The 25,756-nt window shown below is 48.7% G+C and overlaps 1 long non-coding RNA gene across 1 annotated transcript in view; it reads left to right on the plus strand.

The window, feature by feature from the left end:
* Positions 1 to 24,234: 24,234 nt before the first annotated feature.
* LOC123368411 overlaps positions 24,235 to 25,756 on the plus strand; it is a 31,658-nt gene continuing 30,136 nt past the window's right edge. Inside the window, exon 1 of the long non-coding RNA XR_006578770.1 lies at positions 24,235 to 24,306. This is a non-coding gene — a long non-coding RNA (uncharacterized LOC123368411). The remainder of the gene's footprint in view (positions 24,307 to 25,756) is intronic.

Genomic DNA, 25,756 nt, shown 5'->3' on the forward strand with positions numbered 1-25,756 from the left:
ACAGCAAAACAACCCAGTGGTTTGTGGACCTTTATTTCAGAGGGGCCCAACTGCGAAGCTCCTTCCTCTACCCGCAGCGACAGAAACTGCCCCCCGCCTTTTCACTGTGCCCTAAGGGGCGCATTGTGTGATGCAATTGACACGATCTAGGAGGGACGTGGAGACAGATAAATCACCCCCGCACCCATTCCCCGACTGCCGCACCGGCCCTCGCACGGGACACAGCCGGGGAGCGCCCTGAAACAGACACCAGGGCTTGCAACATGGGGACCGGCTGGGAGACGCTGGGGGTGGGGAAGACGGAGACCAGAGGAGGACAAATGCTTCCTTTAAACTCCATCAGGGACACGCTGCTCCTTGCCTTGAGGGTGGCTCCCTCCTCTGCCCTCTTCAGACTGCGGGCGAACTCCTGGCCCCGTTTCAATCACTGCCATGGGCTCCCAGGGAGCCCGAATTCCCCCCCGGCGCCTGTGTTCGCCCCACACATTCGCGGGGCAGGTGAGAAGTCGGTTTAATCCTCCCCCAGGCACATTTCTTCTTTGCCAAGGGCGGTCTGTTTTAGCCAGGATCTCTGCCTGGCCCGCACTGCCCGTTCGTAGCGCTCCGCAGGCAGCAATCGCCGGCCTGGCTGGCTTTGCTGTATTCGGTGTGTTGGTAGCCTGCTTCCCTTACGGGGTCACGGTCTTCCTGGGACAGGCTCCGCTGGGTTGGGGAAGGCTGAGTTCAAGGCTGAGTGTCTGGTTTTCAATTTCCACTGCAACCGTACCCGTCGGTCTCCTGTTTGATTCCGAACAAGATACAGTTTGGAAAGTGAATCCCTGAGAGTAAAAGAGAATCGCCCCCTAAAATTTCAGGCTTTAAAAAATAAAAAAACTGCCTTGATATGAAAATAAAACCAACCGACCAAAAGCTCACCGAAACAAAGACCAGCCAAACATCCCCCGACTAACCAATCAGCCAGAAATAATAATACTAATTCATAATATAAAAAGAAACACAGAACTTCCCAAGGAAACAATACAAATCGTGCCAACAAAACAAAAATATTCTTCCAATCCAAACGCCCAGACACGAAAATCAAACCAAATAAAGAAAAAAAACCCAAATGGAGAGACAACAACTAACCAACAAAACAAACACTTTGTTATATGTACAGCCCCTAGCGCGACAGATCCATTGACTGGCTCCCAGGAGCAGCTATTGCAATACAATACATTTCTTCTTCTTCTTCTTCTTCCAAAGTTCTCCGAATCCCTCCCTCAAAGAACATCAAGAAAGAAAAAAAGAGAGGAAAAAATGATCATCAAAAGCAGTTCAACCAGAACAAGAACCCCCCACCCGCTGTTTTCTTCCCCCATTTTATGAACATCAGGTTCTGAGCTTCCAGTCCAAGCGGGCATTCAAGCGCCTGTTGGGCAAAGGGGAAAATGCCTGTGCGCAGGAATGAGTAGTGGTTGCAGGACAATAAGCTTCAGGTGTGTGTGTGTGGAGGGGGGATGCTCTTGCACATTGCTCACTAGTCTTGGGGAATAACACCAGCCATCCTGGCACAAATCAAAGCGCTGATACCAACGTGAGAGAAGCAGGTGTGTGTGTGTGTGGGGGGGGGAATGCAGCTCCTTACACCTCTGCGAGGTGGGAGGGGAAATATTTGCCAGACTCAACTGCGTCAAAAAGTCTTGTGTTAATTACACCTGGAGGGAAGGAATGTGCTCTGCCATATGGCCATGTGGCTGTGCCTTTAGCCCATTGAAGTCAATGGAAAAGCTTGCCACTGACTTCAACAGAACTTTGGCTCAGGCCCTATGCTGTAACAGGGGCTGGGCCCTTTGCTGGGAGCTGAGAACAGGTGGGCTAGACAGGCAGGGGTTGGAATACAGGTCCCTCATGGACCAGAGAATATAGTGTCTCTTTATAGCTTCATAGGCATTACAGGGTTAATAGGATAGTTACAGCTCTGTAAACACAAACAGCTGAAGGACGTAGTGAAACTATGGCCTGGTCCACATTTTAAACAGACTGGTGTAGCTATGTGTCGGTAAGGGGGTGAGAAAACCAGGTAAGTGGCAAGGAGGTGGTGTTCCTCCAGTGGCAGAACTCCTCCTGCTGTCAGGGTAGGGCTGTGCTAGGGGCTAGGCCAGGGTGAGTATACAACATCGGATCTGTAGTGTAGCCATGGCCTAAAGCAGAAGAAGTGAATAAATAATAGCTGGAGTACAACAGTGGTAACGCACTCACACTTAGGACCCAGGCAATCTTATTGAAGCCCACCACGATAGCTAGAGGCAGAATTAGGGTTTGAGCCCACAAGCCTCACACAAGTGAGTCATCTTTACTCAGGTGAGTGGACCTGGTGAGTAAGGGTCTGCAGGACCTTCTGTAAGAGATTTGGAGAGTTAAAACTCAGCCTCAGCAAAGCACTTCAGCATGTGAATCAAGTTCAGGATGTGCTTTAGCGCTTTGCTGAATTGGGGCCTGTGTCAAGGAGCATCGGTGAGAAACAGATAGAGTGCATGAGCTTTGTGTGTGAGGTATTAGATCTAGAGATACTTTCCTGAAAGGCTTTAAATAGTATCTAACTATCTATCTAATCTTCCAGTAAAATATAGCTGCTGGAAGAAAGAGTTTTATATTTATTTTTTACTTGACATATATTTAACTCTCCAAATATTTTTTCTATTTAATCCATTATTACCCACTTAACTTTCCAAGCTGGATTCCTTCACAACAGCTGTAGTTTCAGAGATTTCCCCCACCTCCTGTCCTGTGTTATAAATCATTGCTAAATAGGAAGTCTCCTGGCAACAAATCATTATGTATTATTAAACCTAGTATAACTCCTATCTAGCCTTATTGGTTTGAATGAATGCTTCAAAGGGTTTACTGCTAGTATTTAAAGCTCTTTATTAACAATCTACATATAGAAGTACCTTTTGCATCTATGTGTTCCTCACAGAAAACTGTGATCAGAGGGATTGGATTGAGACTGTCCAGAATTACAGCAGAATATTGTGTGTGTGTCTGTGTCTACATAAGGAGGGATGGCAAAGGGGGAGGGTTGGTGAGGTGCTTTCTTTAAGGACTGGAGCCTCTGGCATTCTCTCTCCTATTAATCACAGCACATTTTTAGATAGACAGTTTGGGTGAGGTCATATCTTTTAGGAAGCTGGTCCAATAAAAGATATGCCCTCACCCACCTTGTCTCTCTAATATCCTGGGACCAACATGGCTACAGCAACACTGCATAGAGTGCAGTTTTGGTATCTTTCTGGGTAGGACCGAAGAGGTTTTGTTTTCCATTTAATTTTGCCACATGTGTGTTTGTTTTGGTGTGTGCAAGAGCTGCCATGGTCCGGAAGACTGAGCCTAGGCTGGGAACCAGGACTCCTGGGTTCTTGTCCTGCTCTCTCTCACTGGCCTTGGACAATTTGTTTAGCAGGGAGAATGATACTTTATCTGTCTCGTGGGTGTGCTGGGGGGTTAAATAAATGAATGTTTGTAAAGCGCTTTGAGCTCAGCTGCAAGGGGACCCTGGCCAAGCAGAGAGAGTGAGGACCGCTCTCCAGGCAGGGAGGCCTGGGTAGGATCCTGCTCAAACAGGGAAGAGACTGGCAGACCCAGAGGTGAGGTTAGGAAGTGGCCCAGCAAAAACTGCAATACATGTAAAAGGGCTGACTTAGGTGTGCAGCACAAGGCCATGGGCCAGAACCCAGAGTACAGAGCAGGACTGGATTCCCCCACTGGTCCCAAGGAAGGGGCAGCAACGGTTGTCGAGCCCAGCAAGGGGGGGGGGTCAGGCTGACCCAAGGACTGGCAGAAGGGTTTGTTTTGTGTTAAAGACATTTTGGAGATTTGTAGTTTGGATGACAGTGACCCAGGAAAAGGTGGACTAAAGACAATGACCTGGCTGGCGGACTGAGTCACTGGATGAGTTACGGGCAGAGAAACCACCTCCAGAGCCAGAGTGACCGTCGGCAGGGGTGATGAGCCCCACAAGAGAGCTGATGCTGTGCCTGGCCACGAAGGGGTGCTGAGTGGTGAGTGGACCCCGATACACTGAGTGAGAAGAGCAAAGATTTTTAAAAAGTGACCAAGAGGTTGGGAAGGGCTATAAACCCTCCTACTTCAGGGTGTGAACCAGCCTCTAGCTGACTGCTGTCAGGAAGGATCCTTCCCTTGGGAAAGGTTATGCCATCAGTGCCTCCTGCCAGGTTTCCTGCACCTTCCTCTGAAGCAGCTAGCACTGGCCAACGTTGGAGACTAGATGAAACCCTTGGTATGATCCAGTCTGGCAAGTCCTGTGTTCAGTGGCAAATAGGGTGACCAGCTTTGCTGGATGGAAATAAGGGAAAACCACATGAAACATAAGGGACAATGCTTTATTTTACGGGACATTTAGGGAAATACATTTAGCAGAGCATGTATTTTTCACTGAAGTGGACATATCCACTGCTCTCAAGTATACTGTGCAATTGTCATGAGCTTCAACCGAATGTTTAAAATGGTACTTAATATCAGTTTTGATGCATTTCAATACATCTTCAAAGAACGGCCTGGTGGTCATCCTACTGGCAAAATTCCCATTGATTTAGCAGAGCTGGGTGCAGCACTGGGAGGTCAGCCTGATTCTATACACAAAGGAATTCACTCCATGAACGGGATTCATTCTCTTTTTTTCTGCCCTTCTCGCTTTCCCCTGCTCCTTCCTGTAATGCGTTCAGCGTTAGTCACTCCTAGAGGGCAGCCGGAAAGACCCGTGCAGTTCACAGCAGGTCCAGGGGATAACATCCAGCAGATGAGTATTTTCTCAAGCCACTGTCAATTTCACTGTACTATCTCAAACCCCAAATGAAATCACGTTCCTTCAGAGCCCACTGACAACAATGCTGCAGCCTTTCCCTGATGCTTAGCATGTTTGTTGTCTCTGCTGGGAAACCTGGAGCCAGACTGGTTTGTTTGAAGTGGCTTTGCCATATTAATTTTAAAGTCCAGGTGGGGAGGAGAGAGTCCTAATTTAATTCCTCCAGCTTTTTGTGCTGTCCTTGAATCAGCTCAAATCCCAATTCTCTATGAACTATGATTGCATCAGTGCACAGGCTCAGGGTGAGCTGTGTTGTGATGGGAACAGAGAGAGGCCTGAGCTGCATAATTCAGCTCCAGATCCCAATGATCCTTAAGTTCAGGGCTGTTTGGATCCAGGTTTTTGGTTTGACCCCGATAGAGAGAGAATGGAATTTCCAAAAGCCCTGGCCTGACCCTGCTCCTATTGACGGCCATGGTAAAACTCTCACTGATTTCAATGGGAGCAGTGAGCACCACTGAGTGTTCTGGCCAACCCAACCATTGGCCCCAGCTGTGACGTTCAAGTCTGGGTACAGATCTAAACATGAACATCTCCTCAAGGCCCGGAGTGTTTGGGTTAAGCTTCAGTCCTCTATAGGAGAAGGGAGTTGCTGCAAAGTTTGGATCTGGAATCAGCACCAGCTCCAGAGTGGAAGCCAAGCATCCTCCAAGCTAAGAGGTGTTTGGATCCAAGATTTTGGCTCAGTCTCCTCTCCAGATGGGAAGGTATCTCAGTTGGCCTGGGAAGGGCTAACAAACAGGTGTATTTGGCCAGCTCTTCGACTCAGGTCTCGCTTCTGCTCCTGCTCAGAGTAGGAAGGATGGGGTAGGGGGACGTAAAGCCGTGAGAAGAGGGAAGCTTTCCCTTCTGCATTTCATATAACTTCTCTTCCTTTGCCTCAGTGAGGTCCTCTGAGCACCCTAGGTATCTCCAGGGGAGCTCTGGATCTGGGGTGCAGAATGAGGGACAAATGGCATCAGAAGTTGTGGTGTGTCCAGAGCACCATTCAGGAGAATGGACAATATGTCCAGTTTGTGATAGGTCTAGAGGGAGAGCCACATTGCAACAGACACGATGGTTCGCGTAGGCCTATATCTTGCTGTTGACCTAGGCTTACATCAGATGGTCAAAATACGGCGTAAGACTCCATCCCATAGTGTATCTAATGGTGCAGTTCTGTACCATTGTGTGCAGTGGCGTTTCTCATAGGGGTGTCCAGTTAAAGATCGTTTATACCCGGAAGCGATGAGGATTGATAGCTCTTATTAGTGTATCCCGGCTTGATGCTATTCTTCACAGAAAGGGCCAAATTCTCATCTGCTGCAAATCAGCAGGGCTCCGTTGAAATCAAGCAGAGTATCTGGCCCGTGCAGGAAGATGAATGGCATCAAGCTAGGGTAAAATGACAGGCGCTGCCACACCGCATGCTTCAGGATCTGGCCCATAAATGTTGAAACCATTTTTTGGAATCTTATCAAACGATTTGCCTGCCTGAGAGGGGAGGCAGATGTCAGGAGACAAGAGTTCTCTTCCTGGTGTGTGACCCTGGGCACGTCACTTAGGCGTAGGTCCAGAAAGTAATTTAGGTTCCTAACTTCCATTCCATTCCTATGTGGGCCTGGTCCTTAGCCTCTCTGAACATCACTTGCCACTTCTTGAACCTATTTCATCAAGCATCTTGAGCTGCCAAGGTGAAGGCGCTATGCAAGGAAGGACCCATCATTTTGTAGTCATTATTGCTATTATGTATTATTATATGCATGATGAGGGATATATCCCACTTGGGCACTGCAAGGGTTAATTGGAGCTTGAGAGCTCACTTAAGGCACCTGGCTGCAGCTGGAGAGTGGGCCAGGCTCAGCTGAAGATGGAGCCCAGCTGGGTGGGAGCAGAGAGGGAGGCTGCCCTCATGAGAAGGAGGCTGCAGGGAATGAAGGGAATCACTCTGCAGTCCTGCTCTGGTTGCTAGGGACTGGAGGAAAGGCCTAGAGGGAGGCAGAAGTGCAATAGGCCTAGGGAGAAAAGGGCCTGAACGAAGGAGTCCAGGGAAGCAGTGAGGAGTTTGAGGGAACAGATCTTAGCTGCTTGCCAGAGGGTCCCTGGCTTGGAGCCTAGAGGAGAGTGAGGGCCTGGGTTCCCCTTATGGCCACCAGAAACAGCCGTGCGGAAAGAACTTGGCACCAGGGGCAAAAGGACCATTAAGTCTGGAGCTGGGCCTCCTGGGAGATGGCCCTGAGAAGTGGCACTCTGTACCAGAGCCGGAGGACAGCCCTGAAGAGCCCGGAAGGGGCAGAGGGTCTGCAGGTGAGTAAGCCTGGTAGGGGTGAAGAGCTATGTTTATTGGAGTTTAGTTTATTGGACTCTTTTATTTTTACCCCAGAAGAGTGTGTGTGTGTGTTTGGGGGGGGGGGGGGCGGAAACTAAATGCGATCTAGAAGGAGAGCTCATTCATAAGGAGAGGCAAACAACTACCAGACCTGAGCGACTGATGGCCGGGGGCACTAGAGGAAAGAATTGCCAGGCCACACCCAGCTGCAAGGGGGTGCTGAAGTGGTGAGTCCTCCCTTCTACATATGTTTTCTACTAATATCCTGCAGCAGTAAGTTCCAAAGGTCAATTCTCTATAGATTGTTTTAAAAGGTATTTTAAAAAATCTCTTTTAAGTCTATTGCCTTTTCATCTCAGAAAGCACATTCCTGTCCTCCTGGGTCAAATTTTATGGTCAAAGGCTTAGTTTTCTCTGTAGCAATGTCTATTTTATAGACCTCTGACCTGTCCTTCTGTCCAGACTAAATAGACTGAGTCTTTCTAATCATGGGATCTTTTTATGTCCCACATGAGCACATTTAGGTACCATAAAATAAAAAGTCAGAGATAACAGAAAAGCTGCCTACAGTCTAGCCCTGCAAATATACATATGTTTCCTCTATTTGAACTAAGCTTTGGATGAAGAGTTAGAGACATTTTGGGCCAGACCTTCAGCTGGTATAAATCGATGTAGCTCCATTAGCATCTATGTTGCATTTTAGAACCTCTTCCACATGGAAACATTGTATTACATGCCCCAACAACGATTGGAGGCGATCTTGGTCTGGTGTTTCTCTGCATAGGCTTAGCCTTTCCCTGAAATAAGATCTCCTCCAGGAACACGTGTTGAGGGCAGTAAAAGAACGTTATTAATACACCCAGGGAGATTTTTCTCAGTGACTGTTTGTAATAACATGTCACATCACATTGTGACTAGAAAAGGGAGCCCCTTGAGCCGATTTCAGCAGGAAATCTATTGGTTCCAGAAAGCTGAGTCCAGATTTGTTGTTTAACAAGGCTGACAAGTATGTAATTATCACATTTTCAGGGCTCACAAAGAAAGCACAAACATACCCCTTATAATTTCAGACAAACATCCATGTATACTGTAGCTAGGCACACACACATGAATTTGTGTGTGTGATTATAATATATTATCTCACAGATACCCACACACATATAATAGCCATGTGCATGCACATAAACAAACATGTGCACACACCTATTTTATAATCAGATGGAAGCAGTGGACTCAGCACTGGACTGGGACTTAGGAGACATGTCTATTCCAAGTTCTGCCACTGGCCTGCTGGGTGACCTTGGGCAAATCACTTCCTCTCCTTGTGCCTCAGTTTCCCCATATGTAAAATGGGGATAAAGATACTGATCTCCTCTGTAAAGCACTTTGAGCTCTATGAATGAAAAGTGTTATATCAGAGCTAGATTAATCACATGCACACACAAAACAAACACACTCCTATCTTATTATCACAAACACTTGTGCATTATAATCATGCCCACCCCATGTATATTACAACTATACCCAAATATACTATAATCATATGCACACACACACACGTATTATACACTCGCTCTCTTAACTTCCTCAAGGAGGTGAGGCAAACCAATCCACTCAAAGTAAAATTTCCACATTCTATACATCAGAGCTTCTTGCCCCTGGGACTCTGTCATAAGCATGGCCATACTGGGTCATACCAAAGGTCCATGTAGCCCAGTATCCTGTCTTCAGACAGCCAGGTGCCCCAGAGGGAATGAACAGAACAGGTAATCAGCAAGTGATCCATCCCCTGTCACCCATTCCCAACTTCTGGCAAACAGAGGCTAAGGACACCATCCCTGCCCATCCAGGCTAATAGCCATGGATGGATCTATCCTCTATGAATTTATCTAGTTCTTTTTTGAACCCTGTTATAGTCTTGGCCTTCACATCATCCTCTGGCAAAGAGTTCCACAGGTTGACTGTGCGGTGTGTGAAGAAATCTTTCCAATAGTTTGGCTTAAACCTGCTGCCTATTAATTTCATTTGGTGATTCCTAGCTCTTGTGTTAAGAGAAGGAGTAAATAACACGTCCTTATTTATGTTCTCACACCCGTCATGATTTTGTAGACCTCTATCATACACCCCTTACTTGTCTCTTTTCCAAGCTGAAAAGTCGCAGTCTTACTAATCTTTCCTCATACGGAAGCTGTTCCATACCCCTAATCATTTTTGTTGCCCATTTCTGAACCTTTCCCAGTTCCAATATCTCTTTTTTGAAATGGGGTGACCACATCTGCACGCGGTATTCAAGCCTTTTGCCCCTGATGGAGACCTAGACTGGCCTGGCAGACACTGGGAAGTATAACTGATCAAGGCCCAGTTCCTGAAGGCTTTACTCCAGGCCTGAGCCTGCTCTCTGTTATGCAGGTGTATAACTGGAGCATCTCCACTGGCTTGTTGACCATGATGGCTACAGATGGACTGAAATGATAAAGATGGATGTTCTGAAGTGCTGAATCCAAGACACTGGCTCTGGTCTAGTTCGAACAGCTACTTGGAGGTCTAAATCCCTTCATCTCAAGGACTGCTGGGTGATCCCACTTCCAAGACTGAGTCCAAAGATTCCCAGTTTCTTAAACGAGTTGCCCTTCACCTTTGGAGACAAATGGAAACAGCTCCAGCATGACCCAGTGTTTTCCCCCTCATTTTACTCCCACTTTCCAGTCTCCTTTCAACTCTAGATCCAAAACCCAAATGCTTGTTCTACTCCGCGTTTACTTGGGCAAAACACCCATTGAAAGAACTTTGCCTGAATAATGACTTGGAACCAGGTACCGATGTCAGTCTCACTGGTGCAAATCCAAAGTGACTGTCCTGAAATTTGTGAGGTGACTTCAGATTTACACCTGCATCACTGAGAACAGAGTTAGCCCTTCATCCTCTGGCCCTTGACGAAGCATGCTCTCTAGAGGGCCAGTTCCTCAGCTAGAGTAAACCAACACAGCTCCATGGAGGTCAGTGCAAGCTATACTGATTTACACCAGCAGAGGATCTGGCCCAGTGGCTGAAGTTAATGGAGCTATGCTGGTTTATTACCAGCTGAAGAGCTGGGTCAGTCTAATGCCTGTTTAGCTGGATAATTTGGACCAATAAACTCTGCTTTATGTTGCAAGACTGAATTAGATTCGCCACATTGGGATTTGTTGGCTGCGTCTCCCCTCCTCAAAGAATGTCTCCTTCTCCCTCTCTTTATGTAAACTGCACTCAGCAGGGTTCCAAAACTGAAAGTTTAATGCCTACAAAGCCAACAGTGTTTTCCCTGAGTGTTTCACACTCTAACAGGGAAAGATTTGTACTCAGTACATGAAATGTGGGAGACTGCCAGGGTGGTTTGGAAAGGGTTTGGTCATGCCACTGTCAGTCTTTTCAATTTCTTTTTCCTTAGAGTTTCTCTCTTCCCCTCCACCCTCTCTCTCCCTCCCCCTTCCCCCCCCCCCAATAAAAGCTTGACATGCAGTTTTAAATCAGCCATGGCGCGAATGGTAAGTTGCACAAATGGCCTGGCTTTAAGCCAAAGGCAGTCAGGGTTAAAATGGATACATCTCACCTGGAAGACTGTGGGCTGAATGGACTCCACTGATTTAAGTGGAGTCATTCCAGATTGACACCAGCGTTGGCGTGCATACACCATCTTGCGCCAGGTCCTCAGCTCGTGTAAATTTTGTAATTCCACTTACTTTAATGGAGCTATGATGACTTATATCACCATGAACAGACTCTCAGTTGGTGTATGCTACATACTGCGGCCAATCTGTCCTATACTGGTGTAAATCCAGAGTAACTCCACTGATTTCAATGGAGTTGTTCCAGATTTACTCTGCTGTGACTGACAATGGAATTTGGCCTCCAGGTATAAGTTGGTCAGAAATTTGGGGCTGTGTGTGTGGAAGTGACAAAGCTGTGTGCTGTACTGATTTGATGGTCACTGGGTGTACAGAATGTGTCAAATTTGGTTGCAGTGTAACCAGGTGCGGCTCCAGTGGAGTTACATGTATAGGGCCAAATCAGCTCAGGTGTAACTTTTGTACTGGACTGGAGCTTACAGGAAGGAAATCAGTTAAACAGGGGCAAGGGGTGTCTAGGATAACTTAGTTCCCTCCCCTTGCAACTCGATAGTAATAAAGGGCCTGATTCCCTTCTCACTCCTCCTGGTGTAAATCAGGAGTAACCCCTCTGACATCAATGGGGTTCCACTGGTGTAAAACCAGTGTAAGTAAAGAATCAAACTTATATGAGTAATTTATTAAGCTGGATTTTCCCCTCCCTTACATTGATGCAGTGACACCAGTTTAAAGCCAATGGGCCAGATCCTGGCTCTATGCTGAGTTAGACCAGCTGAGGACTTAACCTACTGACTTCAGTGGAGCTTCTCCTGATTTACACCACGGTAAATGAGAGCAGAATCAGGCCACCTAACTCTGTTGTCCCGTTATTCTGCATAGAATCCCACACAGCGTAAGTTACGCTCCTTTGCCACTCACCACACGCCCACTCTCACCCGCTTCCTGATGAGCTTTTGCCCGACATGCAGCTTACCCTGTCTCCTACAGCATTGCTGAATTTCACTTGTTGTGGGCCAGATCCTGAGCTAGTGTAAATCAGTGCAGCCTCGTGATTTCACTAGAGCTATACTGTCTACCCCAGCTGAGGATCCAGCCCATCCCTTGTTGGCTGGTGATTCTCCAAAGAAGGAGGCACCTGTGCTGTGTGAAGATGCAGGGCTGGTTTGGGAAAGGCTTTTTTTCATCACTGGGGATGGACAGATTTATTCTTCCCATCACTAACAAGACATTTCCAGAACCCAGTGAATTATACACTCCTGGACAGAAGAAATCTCGCTCCATAAATCACAGCCCATGCATCTCTAGTCTGGGAGTGGCATTTCTGAAATCCTAGGGACAGAAGCCTCCACCGCAAATCCCTAATAAATCTGGGAGTAATCATTCCCAAAAGAGAGCCAAAAAAGTGCCAGAAAATGTTCCCTCCACCCCCTTAAAATGTAAGTAGAAAATTGATTGTGTTGAGGGCTAGGTGAGGGGAAGAGGTTTCCACACCAAACTGAAACATATATGGAGATTCTAAGGGATTTTATACAGAGCTGCTTGGTTCGCCTTTTCCTCCAACTGGTGTAAATCAGGAGTTGCCCTTTCAAAATAGATCCAGGCGCACCCATGAAAATGACAGGAGAATCAAGCCCGGGGTCATTAAGCATCGCACCAAAAAACAATAAAGGGTTCAAGTGAAATTGAAAGGGTGAGCCTGCTGTCTTCTGTTTTGCCCTTACAAAAACTCCTTCCCTTCTGAAGGGGGAAGATTTATTTTACAAACTAGCTGACGCCTGAAAGTGAGTGACCCCTTTATGGTTGTGGGTGAAGCAGGTGGGGAGCAGTTCCAAAGGAGCCTCTGGATGGTGGGATGCAGACACACCTTGCTCCCTGAGCTGCTCTCTCTGTCTTGTCAGTACCTTTTCTTTGTCTCTGCCTGAAGAATCATCTAGTTGCAGACTATGGCGCTGGGACCTTGATGTACCCAGGACAGATTGACTGCTAGCTTTGAGAGGTCTCTGAGTTCAGCCTGAAGAGCTATTCTAGCAGCCCAGTTATGGCCCTTTTGAAACCAGGGGCAAAATCTCCTTTGATCTAAATAGGGACAGAACTGGGGCCTGCACTGTTCTTCCTCCCCACCCCGTCTGCTGCCTGAATACACCAATGGGCTGATGATCCAAAGCCCATTCAAGTCAATGAGAATCTCCAAGGACATTGGGTTAGGCCCAACTTCTAATGGAGACAGGACTCCAGGCAACCACTGAGGCTAGAGCAGATCTGTCCATCATGTCTTCCCCAAGACAGCCCGCTGTCCTTGTGTCAATTTGCCCAGATCCCCTGAGCCCCAGGGAGAGCAGAGAAAGAGGACCAGCCAGCCATTCCTAATTATTTGTATTGTAGAAGGCCTCAGCTGAGACTGGGGCTCTGTGTGCCAGGTGCTGTATATACATAGAGTAGGAGAGAATCTCTGCCCCAGAGAATTTATAACCCTAACAGACAATGGAAACACCCTTATTGTAGAGATGAGGGAACCCTTTCCTTATTTTCTTTGTCCATTTGGCCACCGGAAAGGAGGAAGGGGTGGGAAACCCCAACAAAAGGACCTCCCAAATGCTATGGCTTTTGAAACCCCCACATTTTCATTTTATTTTTTTGGTTGCCCCTCCCCCTCAAGCCCCCCCATCTGAAAACACAACAAATTTTCATGGGGAATTAAAAAAATGAAGCAAAAATGTTTTAAAGTTTCCTGCAAAACAGAACAAAAAACATTGGTCCTTTCCAACCTGCTCTCTTAATAACAATATATCAGATCCTCAAATTGGCAAAGCTTCATGGGAATCAGTAGAGCCAGGCTAATTTTCCCTAGCTGGGGGGTTTGGTCCAAACATTACTTTTGATTTACCTAGTGCACTTCATCTGTAGACCTTCAGGATCTTTACAAAGTCAGATGAATGTTATTTTCCCTGTTTTATGAATGGGGAAACTGAGGCACAGGGCTCAGGCTGGGAGGAGGGATAGCTCAGTGGTTTGAGCATTGGCCTGCTAAACCCAGGGTTGTGAGTTCAATTCTTGAGGGGGCCATTTAGGGATCTGGGGCAAAAATCTGTCTGGGAATTGGTCCTGCTTTAAGCAGCGAGTTGGACTAGATGATCTCCTTAGGTCCCTTCCAACCCTGATATTCTATGACTTGTCCAAAGTCACCCAGAAGGTCAATGGTAGAGTCAGGAATAAAATTTGGTGGCTCAATTCTTATTTACACTAAGGCTTATTTGCATGCTGGTGCAGGGGGCCTCCTTGGCTGGTATAAAGGCCTTGAAGCCAGCTCTTCATCTGGCTCCTAGTGGAAGGGAGGTGACTATGGTGTGTGACTGCACTACAGCTATTGCCTGCTTCCCGGAGGCCATGGCAAGCTGAGAGTAAGTTAGAGGCCAAGGGTTTGGCCTCTGCACGGTACTCAAATATGGAGAACCCAAAGGTGGTTCCAAGTCACCTTTGCCCCAGATGCAGGAATGGAGAAGCTGAGACTCAGGCATGAGAGCTATTTATCCCCAGCCCCTTTGCTCTGGGTTGAGATCTCCCAGCTCATTCTGATTTGCAAGCAGTGAAGGCCTTTTGCGTTTGATAATTGACCAAATTGGGAATATAACCACTTCAAGCAATCAGCCTGCTAAAGATCTCTCTAGCTGTCAGAATGCATGAAATGTGACAAGGCAAAGAACATTAAGGGCCAGGGAAAAAGCATATGATCTGTCAAGGGCTGTTGCTCCAGACCCAGGAAATACAAACCAATCTCTGTTTCAAATCTTCATCCCTGAAGTATCCAGTGACTCACTGCGCTCACCACTCCCATGTATCAAATGCGTGCAACTTCCAGCCACTGCTGGCTTATGGTGTGCAGGGAGCTGGGTGGAGAAGCTCAGGTAGCCTCTAATGAAACAGACATGGAGATATTGGTGGGAATCAGGCTTTTATTTATATTTATCCAGTAAGAGAGCCCGTGTTTGCAAGATCCCTTGAGCATTTCTTCTGCAGAACTGCACAGACAAGCAGCGTTTGACTGCTGACTCTGGGCTGATGGATGCTGTTGTGAGACTGGTATGGGGAAATGCAACAAAAGCTCAAGAACAGACCAAGTAGGTGCTCGGGTGCTGCATTTACACCAGGCCCATTACTGCCTGGATGGAGGCATAGAGAAGAGGCTTCTAATCTGGATTAGGGTGAAAGGAAAAGGCTGAATCAGCGCTGCTTGGGGCACTGCATTCCTATACCCCAAAAGGCAGAAATCTGTCCAGATCAACTCTTATCACAAGATTTCCTGACTGGCTGGTGTTATTTATAGTGCTGTAGTCTCCAGAGGCCCCGAAAGAGATTGCAATCCCATTGTGCTAGGCACTGTACAAACTCAGAATAATCGATAGTCCCTGCCCCAAACAGTTTACTCTGCAGTGTGGCTAGTGTGCTGCTGTGCTCTGGCCATCCCTTGCTGCTGGACTAGCCCCTGGGAGGCCATCCCATCGCTGAGACTGCTCTAAGTTGCTTCTTGGGATTGGACCAGCTTCTGGGGGCCCTAGGTTGGGGAGACACAAAGAGAAGGGGGTTGGGCTAGATGATCTCCTGAGGTCTCTTCCAACCCTAATCTTCTATGATTCTATGTCCCCCTCCGTGGGATGCAGTAGGTACAGAAGAGCCAGTCTTCAGGATCTGGGCTGAGTCAATTGACAGAGGGAAATGAAGCAGGCAAAACCAGGAGGAAAGAGGTGTTTCTAGGCAGGGCCGGCTCCTGGCACCAGCAAAACAAGCAGGTGCTTGGGGTGGCACATTTCTAGGGGTGGCATTCTGGCACCGGCCATCATAGGTGCCGACTCCGGGGCATGGGGAAAAAGTGCCCCCGCTGCCCCCACTTGCTGCCCCAGCTCGCCTCCGCTCCGCCTCTGCCTGCTCCCCTGAGTCAGCAGCGGGTCCAGGCCCCAGCACGCAAGCCGTGGGGGGCACTCTGCCGGCTCCGCGAGGGCGGCAGGCAGGCTGCCTTCTGCGGCTTGCCTGCGGAGGGTCCGCTGGTCCCGCGGCTTCGCGGAAGGCAGCCTGCCTGCTGTGCTTGGGGCGGCAAAATTCCTAGAGCCGCCCCTGCCCTGAGTGCGCCACTGCCTCTCCGCTTCTCCCCCCCCCTCCCTCCCAGGTTTGCTGCATGGGAAACAGCTGTTTTGCACAGCAAGTCTGGGAGGGAGGAGAAGCCGAGCAGCGGGCTCTCAGGGGAGGCGGCGGTGGTGGAGAGGAGGTGAGCTGGAGTGGGGAGCAGCTCTACCCCCTGTTACTTTCTGCGCCCCCCCACCCTAGCTCCCCTCCGCTCCGCCTGCTCCCATGAACGCGCCGCCGCTCTGCTTCTCCGCCCTCCTTCGCTCGAGAGGAAGGGGGGAGGAGCGGAGTGGAGGTGAGCTAGGGCGGGAGGTCGCGGGGGGCCCCCAGGAAGCAATGGGGGTGGGATGCAGCATGCCTGGGGGAGGAGGCGGGGTTGGGTATTTGGGGAAGGGGTTCAGAAGGGGTGGAGTTGGGGCGAGGCCAGGGGCAGGGGGGCACGAAAAAAAAGGGAGGACGGCAAAAATCCTAGCGCCGGCCCTGTTTCTAGAGTGGATCTGGCCCAGGTACAGAAGATCCTTCTAGGGGAAGGACAATAATTTGATAACCAGCATTTGTTGTTCTTGGGCCAGCTCCATGGCTGGTGTAATCCCGTTGACTGTGGCGGTGTTACTCCAGGGATCAGTCTGGCCTGACATCCTTAATTTTGCTTGACACACTCTTGGCTTTTGTAGGTGGTAAGTTGGACCCTGAGGTTGCGTGGGCTGCTCGCCTTGCCAGGGTGATGGGGAGGGTCTGGTTTCACTCTGTGGCCAGGGCTCTTGGTTGCAGGGCCAGAGGTGGGGCGGCTGCTCCCAGAGAAATTGCAGTCTCCTGTTTCCCCCCCACCCACCTTCTCCCATCAGAGCCTCATCTCCGATACCCTATTGCGCTGTCCCCGGGATGACCCGACCCACATAGCTGGAGGTTTCCCTTTCACTCGGCCAACTCTGATAAGGAGACCAGAAACAGCTTTGACCTTTCAACTACAAATATCTTGGCAATGAACCTCAGGCGGTTCCATGTCTCGCCGCTCCCTTGATCACATGCTAGGAAATAAAACTGTTTCACTGAACCCTTAAGGACTGGACCCCAAAAGTCTAGGGCACCAGGAGCCTCGTTGCTTGCAGCAAATGTTCCCACAGCTCCTCAGCAAGTGTCAGCTCTGGCAGCCGCAGGGAGAGAGCTCCTGCATGTGCAGGATGGTGATGACCATTCAAACCATTCTCTGCTCCGCCTGCCTGTGCTGCCCTGGGCCAGCTTGTAGCAAGGTGAGCAGTGGGCCAGATTCTCAGCTGGCGTAAACCGGTGTAGCAGCAATGATTCTGAAGTCAGTCAGGTTTATGCTAGCTGAGGATCTGGCCCAGTGTTTGTAGCTCATGGGACTCAGGTCCCCATTACTTCAACCAAGGAACGGGTTAGTGAAGGGAAAATCAAATCCAGCCCAAAAATCCAGGAAAGAGCCAGACATGCCGTTTAATCAGTCTCATAAAGCGGTTGAAACTGAATCTCCTCTCACTCACCCTAGTGTAAATCAGGAGCAACTCCACTGAAATTGGTAAGCCAGCATACAGCTGATGTATGTGAGAGGAGAGTCGGGCATGAGAACATTTATAGACAAATATGAAATCCGGCCAAAACGTTGATAATTCTGCCAGCGTCTGTAAGCCTGTTCCTATGAAGTCAATTGCCATTGCCTTCACTCAGGCCAGGACTTCACCCCTGGGGACGAAATTGGTGATCTTTCATTGATCTTGGCAGAAGGCAGGAGGAGCTCTGCATACGTCAATGGAGTGACGCTGGCAAGTGCAGAATCAGGCCCACAGGAATTGCTTTGGCCAAGTGCAGCTGGAAATGGGATGGTTTATTTTAGGCAGAGCTTTCTTCTTAAATGGAAGCACATTGAGAAGTGCCCTTCAGGCTACATCCTCGGTTCTCATGAAATAGGAACGGCACACACCAGCCCATAGAGACGGGCCCCCAAGCCTCACATGCTTTACTCTGGATGCCCCTGGGTCAGTTGAATGAGATTGTAACACAAACAGGGAAGCCAATGGAGCTGCATCTGTTTACCCCAGCTGAGGGCACAGCCCAAGCCCTTATTTGCTCTGCAAGGGGCAATTCTGATCCCCATAGCTTTTCTCATAAGCACAGGGCTATTTCCTTTCTCCCCCTACAGCTGTTGCATTGTGGTGGTTGGTGCCCTCCCATCCCAGGGGAGGCTGTAAGAAAAGCTATTTGTGAAATAATAATGATCTGTGTCTGAGGCTCACAGCACCCAGAGGAGGTAGGTCAGCATCACTAGCCCCATTTTACCAGTGGGGAAACTGAGGCACCGAAAGGCAGGAAGTGACTTGACTACAGCTACCTAGCGAATTGGTGACAGAACTGGGGCTAGCCCCCATGAGTCCTGAGGCCCACTGCTGTGTCTTAACCACAAGACTAGATAATGTAGATCTTTTTGTGTCGACCACTGACACAGATTTATCTCATTTCTTACATTATTCAGCTACCGCTGTGATGATTATGATATCAATCCATAGACAGCTGGACAGATGAATAGAAAGACAGATCCTTCTTCCCCTTAAAAAACTAGTTCAAAGGGATTTTTGGGGGAGTGGGGAAGTGTTGGCGGGGGGCAGTTAACACCTGGAACGTTAACAGATGCAAGACACCATTACACAGATGATTCCTATTCTTGCATTCTTTCTTATTACCCCATAGGAGTGCAAAGTTTGCAGCCTAACAGAGTGTTTGCAAACCATTACGTTGTTTGCTCTGCTTGGGTTTATATCCCTTCCCCTCAACCCTTTGTCTGACTAGTCTATTTAGATTGTAAGATTTTCAGAGACGGAACAACGTCTTGTTTTATGTACAGTGCTGAGCACAAGGAGGGCCTGGTCTCCACTGGGCTCCCCTAGATGCTGCAATAATAATAATTAATGATGATGACTCTTTACAGGAACAAAATAGGTCCCAGACCACAGCAGCTTAAAATCTAAATAAACACGGGAGCGAATCCCTCTCTCAGGTCCAGGCTGATGACCCTACCGAACCTTTTCCCTTGGCTATTATTTTCTTAGTGTTATAGGGCCAGATCCTCAGATGGTGTAAACAGGCATAGCTCCTTGGAAGAAGACACAAGAGCGAGGGGGATTTATACCATCTGAATACCTGGCCTGTAGTATCTGAATCTGATTTCACTCCGACTGGTGTAAATCAGCAGTGTCATGATTGTAATCACTGAAGTGACATGGTAACTTTCCTGGTGCAAAAAGAACAGGAGTACTTGTAGCACCTTAGAGACTAACAAATTTATTTGGGCATAAGCTTCCGTGGGCATGGGCGGCAGGTTATATATTTGTGTGGGGCCCGGGCCCCAGCAATATTCAGGGCTGGGCGCCCTGCTCCAGCAATAGTTGGAGCTGGGTCTCTTCCCGCCCCCCTGGTCCTGCCTGGATCGGCCCCGGCCACCGCAGGTCTCCCCCCGCCGCCGCGACCCTGCCTGGAGCAGGTCCCAGCCCCCGCCTGCCACCCCCCCTCCGCGTGTTCCCCCCCTTCCGCTGCGTTGTGTTGCGTCCCTGCCTGACAGAACGCAGCGCGCCTCTCCCCTGCCTGCTGCCCGGAGGGCTCCCAGCAGATTTGCTGTCTGCTGCCGCAGGGTCCTAGTGCCTGCCCTCCGCCAGTACTGGCAAGGCAGGCTGCCCTTACCCTGAGCCTCTCCAACCCCAAACCCTCAGCCCCAGCCAGAGCCCTCATTCCCCCCGCACCCTAATCCTCAGCCCCAGCCCTGAGCACCCCCACATCATGAACCCCTCATCCCCCTGCACCCTAATCCTCAGCCCCAGCCAGAGCCCTCATCCCCCTGCACCCTAATCCTCAGCCCCAGCCCTGAGCACCCCCACATCATGAACCCCTCATCCCCCTGAACCCTAATCCTCAGCCCCAGCCAGAGCCCTCATCCCCCTGCACCCTAATCCTCAGCCCCAGCCAGAGCCCTCATCCCCCCGCACCCTAATCCTCTGCCTCAGCCCTGAGCGCCCCCACATCATGAACCCCTCATCCACAGCCCTCACCCACAGCCCAACCCTCTTCCCTAGCCCTGAGCCCCCTCGCATCATGAACCCCTCATCCACAGCCCTCACCCCACAGCCCAACCCCCTGCCCCAGCCCAGAGCCTGCACCCAGCACCCTTCCTGCACCCTAATCCCCAGCCCAGGATCTGCACCCCAGACCTCCCCCGCCGAGCCCCCTCCCAGAGCCTTAGGCAGGTGGGGGCGGAGTTGGGGGGGGCGGAGTTGGGGGCGGGTTCTGGGCCCCACCAAAATTTTTACAAACTTGCCACCCATGTCCGTGGGCTAAAACCCACTTCATCGGCTGCATGCTGTGGTGCAGTGGCCTATGGCCTCAGTTTAGGAAGATACTTCATCACATGCCTAATTTGAAGCACAGTGGTGGCATCTTAGACTACTTGTGTGTTTCCAGTTAAGCACGTGCTTAAGTGCCTTGCTAAATCAGAGCCTAAGTGAGATCATTTCAGGCCCAATATGTTTCCAGCTGATATTAAACCCAAACATTCACTGCTGCAGGTTAAGCCAATTAAGGGAGTTTGAAGCAGGTTCAAAGCTTGCTGAGCAGCAGGGGGCAAGCCAGAGGAATATGCCTCTATGACCTTTTGACAAGTTGCAATAAAAAAAAGCCGTCTTTTCTGTACTGTATAACACACAGCATTTTCAGATTAAACCTCTAAGGCAGGCATAGGGAAGGAGAAAGAAATCGGAATTGTGGATGACTTCTTTCCACACAAGGCCTGGGAAGTTCCCTTCCCTACAGTTTAATTGCTCATGTCTCCTCTGAAGGAGTGAGACAGAGAAGGAACAGAGGTTAAGGTTAATTAGGACCCTTTAAAAGGTATCTGGAGGATCAGCTCCTTGAAGGAACAGATCTCACTGCAACTGGTCAAAATTTTGGATTTTGATGAAATTCAAAATTCATTTTAAAAAATTGGGGAAAAAAATGATGAATTCTTGGAAAAATCTCCCCCCTTTAACATTAGACAAAAATTCAAAAGTTCATTGTATTTTTTTTTATGGTGGGGGTAGGAGGGGAAAATTGGATTAAAAAACGCTTTTTCCCCCACTTTTTTTTTTGACCAGCTAAAACAGAGTTTTTCTGCTACAGTACAATTCACTGTTCTCCAGGCTGTGTGATCACGGGACTAACCAAAAGTTTGTTCCCAGGAGGACACCTGAAGGCAGAGAACACACTCTGCCATGGATGAGCTTGGTGGCCGACTTCCATTTTAATGACACTAAACTGGACAAAATACTAGACTGTGCGGGGATCATTGGTGTTTACGAGTGAATAAGTTGAATTGTTGATGAGCGAATGCCTAGGGGAGTGGATCACTTGGAGAGGCATTGTCTGATGGAGTAGTTATCTTGGGGGCTTGAGCACTGGCAGGTAGCCAGAGAGCTTAGACTGCAGCCCACTTGAGCAGGGACTGTATCAGCCCCTATGCCTGGAAAGTGTGTGGCACATTTTCCTGGCTAAGAAATAAGTATACTAACAATTTTTGGGAGGAAATGGCAGTGGCAGGAGATGGGTATGAGAGATTTGGTCTATTGGGAGGCTGATATGGTCAGATAGTGGGCATCCATCTATTTTCTCTATCTGTCTAACCACATTTTAATGTGCAGTACACAGGGTTCACTGTGTGTGTGTGTGTGTGAGAGAGAGAAAGAGATAGGCCTGAATCGAGCCTTCTACCTGTCTGAACATCTCCTCTCCCCATAGCTTTCTTTTTCTTCTATCTATAGGGATTTTTATAGCACCCTACCAAGGGGAGTCAGTATTTTGTGGGATGGCATTGGCAGATGGTTGAGATCCACCGATTCTGGTAGCATGAGGCTCTTGGAATCCTGCTCTGGCTGGAGAGGTATTTTTACAAAGAAATGCAGTTTCTAGCTGCCTGGTTTTCAGGGAGATGTTTCTAGGCTGATAGGAAAAAGAATCCACGTCCTTATTTCAAAAGCATGTTTCCTGTGACCTAACAGATTGCACTCTTGCATCCAAAGGATGGTACTTAATGGGTCCCAGCTGTGATACCATGTTGCATTCGTCCCGCAGAGCCGCCGGGCTCGGTCTTGCTGAAATATTCCCTGGATGTTCTCCCCTTGGGGGCTTTTAGCTCATCGGAGTTCAGCGGGGGAAGTAAATTCAATAACTTCATAGAGGACATGAGCTCAGTATTTCTGGGGTGAGGCTTTCCTTAGGATTAATCCCACTTCCTTTGCTGCACAGAGCGGAGCCATGCCTATTAGCTACTAATGGCAAGGAGGCAAAGTGTCCCGGTCCATACATCTGTCCTGAGAAATCCAGGCCACATGTCCCCAGGAGCTGAATGCAAAGCAGAGGGGAAACTTGGCCCAGTTTCTCATGAACAAATAACACAATCAAATCCTGCCTGAATCTTCCGGGACTAGCTGGGTTGTGAGACAGGATGCAACTGCGAGGGAAGGGAATTTTCTAGTAAGGAACAATAGATTTGATCCTGTATCTATCCAGAGTTTTATCATGACACCTGTCACCGTAGTATCTGGGTGCCTTCCACGTCAAATCAATACCAATAGTGGAGTCCCTAGTGGATTTTGTGGAGTCTCTGTCACTTCTCCCTTTTCAGGGTCAAAACTTTGCTTGGCAACATTTCTTTCTTTCTTTCTTTCGAAGTTTAGGGGTCAAAGAGGGTGTCAGTGTTGTGAGTTTCATTCTTATGGTGGAAAGGGTTATTCAAAGAGGAAGATAATTGACACTGCTGATCAGATCTTTTCCCCCATGTCCCTCAGACTGGTGGTCCTTTCATTATATCTTACAATTCATTCACCAGACTGCAGACTCCATCAGAGTATGAACTGTTAATACTAAGGATCCCCAAACCCCTTATGGGCTAAATCTTGCAGTCCTTACTCTCCGTTGGTTTTAACAAGAGTTTTGCTTGAGTAAAGGCTGCAGCGGGTGAGCCTATACTGGGACTCACTACATCGACTACTGAAATGCAGCCACTTCTGGGGCAGAACGCAGCAGCTGCTTAGCAACGTGACACAACAGTTTATTAGAGGAGGTGAAGAAGAACAGTGTACCCCACTGAAACTGTAGGAGGAGCTTAGGGAAGCAGAATATATTGTCCAACCTGGAATTTGGCCTGCACACTGGAATTAGGTCTTGTAAAAAGTGGACCAGAGGTGGGCTTTTTTTGATAGGTGAAAGCTGCTGAATGTGGCAAAGCAAGACAATATCTTCTGGAGAAGGGAAACTTGAGTAAATGCAAAAAGACTTACAATTTTCAAAAGTGGACCCTGATTTCTGGTGTTTCATAGCTTGAAAGCCCCATGTGAGTCACTTTCAGCTCAGCTCCCACTGTGACATTCTGGGCAGATTTTCCAAAAGAGCCAAGCACCCGATGATTTTTAACAATCTGGTCCTGCGGACTTGCTTGTCAGAAACGCCCCACGCCTGCTGCTCTGTGTGAAGTCAATGGGAGTCACAGGTGCTCAGCAGACACAAATACAATCATGACTGGGGGGGTCGTGGGTGCGATGAGAATATGCAGCATAAAAATAACAATCAAGAATTTCATTGACCTGCTCAGTTTGTGCCAAGGAAAAAGGGTGAAGTCAGTCAAATAGCTTACTAGCTGGAAATCAGTCAAGGGGACAAAGGATGAGACATACTTAATGACTAATAATTGTTAATTCATAATTAATAGTTCATCATTGATTATTCCAGATGTTTTGGCAGTCTACAAATATACAAGATATGGTCTTGGCCCTAAGAAAATTCAGTGCAATCCAATATAATAAAATGCAATGTTAAGCCTACAGTCATCAAATCATAGATGTGTAGGATTGCAAGGGACCTCGATGGATCATCTTGTCCAGTCCCCTGCACTGAGCATCCCTGACAGGTGTTTGCCTATGCAATGTAGTTGTAGCCGCGTTCGTCCCAGGATATTAGAGGCACAAAGTGGGCCAGGTAATATCTGTTTTGGACCAACTTCTGTGGTGAGAGAGACAAGCTTTTGAGCCACTCCAAGCTCTTCTTCCGGGCTGGGAAAGGTACTCTGTGGTCCCAGCTAAAGGCAAGGTGAAACCTTGTTTAGTGTAAGTAGTTAGCACATAGTCTAAGGGCTCATTCATGATAGAGTGGCCCTGTAGTGGCAACTCCACTCCAAGGAGAACAGGGGTTAAAAGCAGCCAAGCTAGGCTGACTGGGGAAGCAGCCACAGCTGTGGCCATGCCAATCAGAGCCCAGCTGGCCCTGATAAAAGGGCTGTGGGGCTAGGAGCCAGAGGAGTTTCTCTCCAGCCCTAGAGGGAGAAGGGCCAGCTGCCGGAGAGGCAGCTACCTGAACTGGAGCAGTGCTGGGGAGCTCCAGCCTGGGTGGCCTTGTTGAAGGCCTACAGGGGTACTGGAGCTGCAGAGATACAGCCTGGGAATAGGCAAAGGCAGCAGGTCCTACCCCTTTGCCAATGGTGAGTGGCCATTACAGACTGCAGTCTGCCCCAGTGAGAGGGAACTAGATGATGACTGGCACGCAGTAGCCACTGAGGCAAGGTGGGCTTAGAGGGTTGGGGGTTCCCCTGGGAGGGGAGACCCAGAGAGTGGGGGTCTTGCTGGGGCAGAAACCCAGGGTAAGGGGCATTGGGGTCTGGGAGGGACATGGGGGTGAGCCACCGGCCAGCAGAGGGTGCTCTGAGCTGGAAGTGAGCTAATTCCCAGGACAACCGCAGGAGGTGCCGCACTGGTGAGTCTCATTCTACTACAGGCCCATTAACACCTTTTCAGTCCTAGGACAAACAGAGGGTGTTAGTGGATTACTGATTGTTGTAATAATAAGCCATAAATCCAGGGTCTCTGTTCAGTCTGATTTTCAGTCTCTAGCAGAGTTATGAATTTAAATTCCCAGGCTCATCTTTTGAAAGCGTTATACAGGTTTCCTTTGAGGATGAGGACTAAGTCAGATATAGAGTGATCACTTTGTGAAAAGTGTTCAGCCATGGGTGATTCTTACAATTTTTGTCTTATTTTCCTGTGTGAGCTCATTCAAGAGCATAGGGATTGTCTGGCTTCACCCACATTGTTGTTGCTAGGACATTTTAGTGCACTGGATGAGGTACGCCACATGTTGTGGTAGGTATCTGTAGGCTCTATGGATCTTGAAAGGTGTGTTGTATTGATTATTGTAGCAGTGGAGATTATGTCTGCAGCTTTTGCATCTGCTGTTCTGGCAGAGTCTGGGGCCACTTTGAGTTGTTCTGTCCTGGCCTGTGGGGAGCTCGCTTCTGATGATGAGCTTGGAGAGGTGGTTGAAGGCTAGAAGTGGGGGTTCAGGGAAGATTTCTTTGGTATATCTCCTATTATTATTATCCCAAATCTCCTAGAACTGGAAGGGACCTTGAAAGGTCATTGAGTCCAGCCCCCTGCCTTCACTAGCAGGACCAAGTACTGATCTTTTGCCCTAGATCCCTAAGTGGCCCCCTCAAGGATTGAGCTCACAACCCTGGGTTTAGCAGGCTAATGCTCAAACCACTGAGCTATCCTTCAGTGAGTATGGGAGCCCTATTGAGTATGGGTTGTAGCTGTTTGATACCTCCCCACACTGGAACCCCATATTGGATGGGTGACAGCTAGGGGTGTGCAGTCAGAGGGAGTGGGGGGGAGAGGGGATTAAGCAAGTTCTTGAGGGGTATTTGCCTAATCTGTTCTTATAAACTTCCAATGATGGAGATTCAAATTACCTAAGGAGGGTGTGATCAAGAGGTAGCCGTGTTAGTCTGTATCCACAAAAACAACGAGGAATCCGGTGGCACCTTAAAGACTAGTCTTTAAG

This window comes from Mauremys mutica, chromosome 4, assembly GCF_020497125.1.
Source record: "Mauremys mutica isolate MM-2020 ecotype Southern chromosome 4, ASM2049712v1, whole genome shotgun sequence".
NCBI lineage: Eukaryota > Metazoa > Chordata > Testudines > Geoemydidae > Mauremys > Mauremys mutica.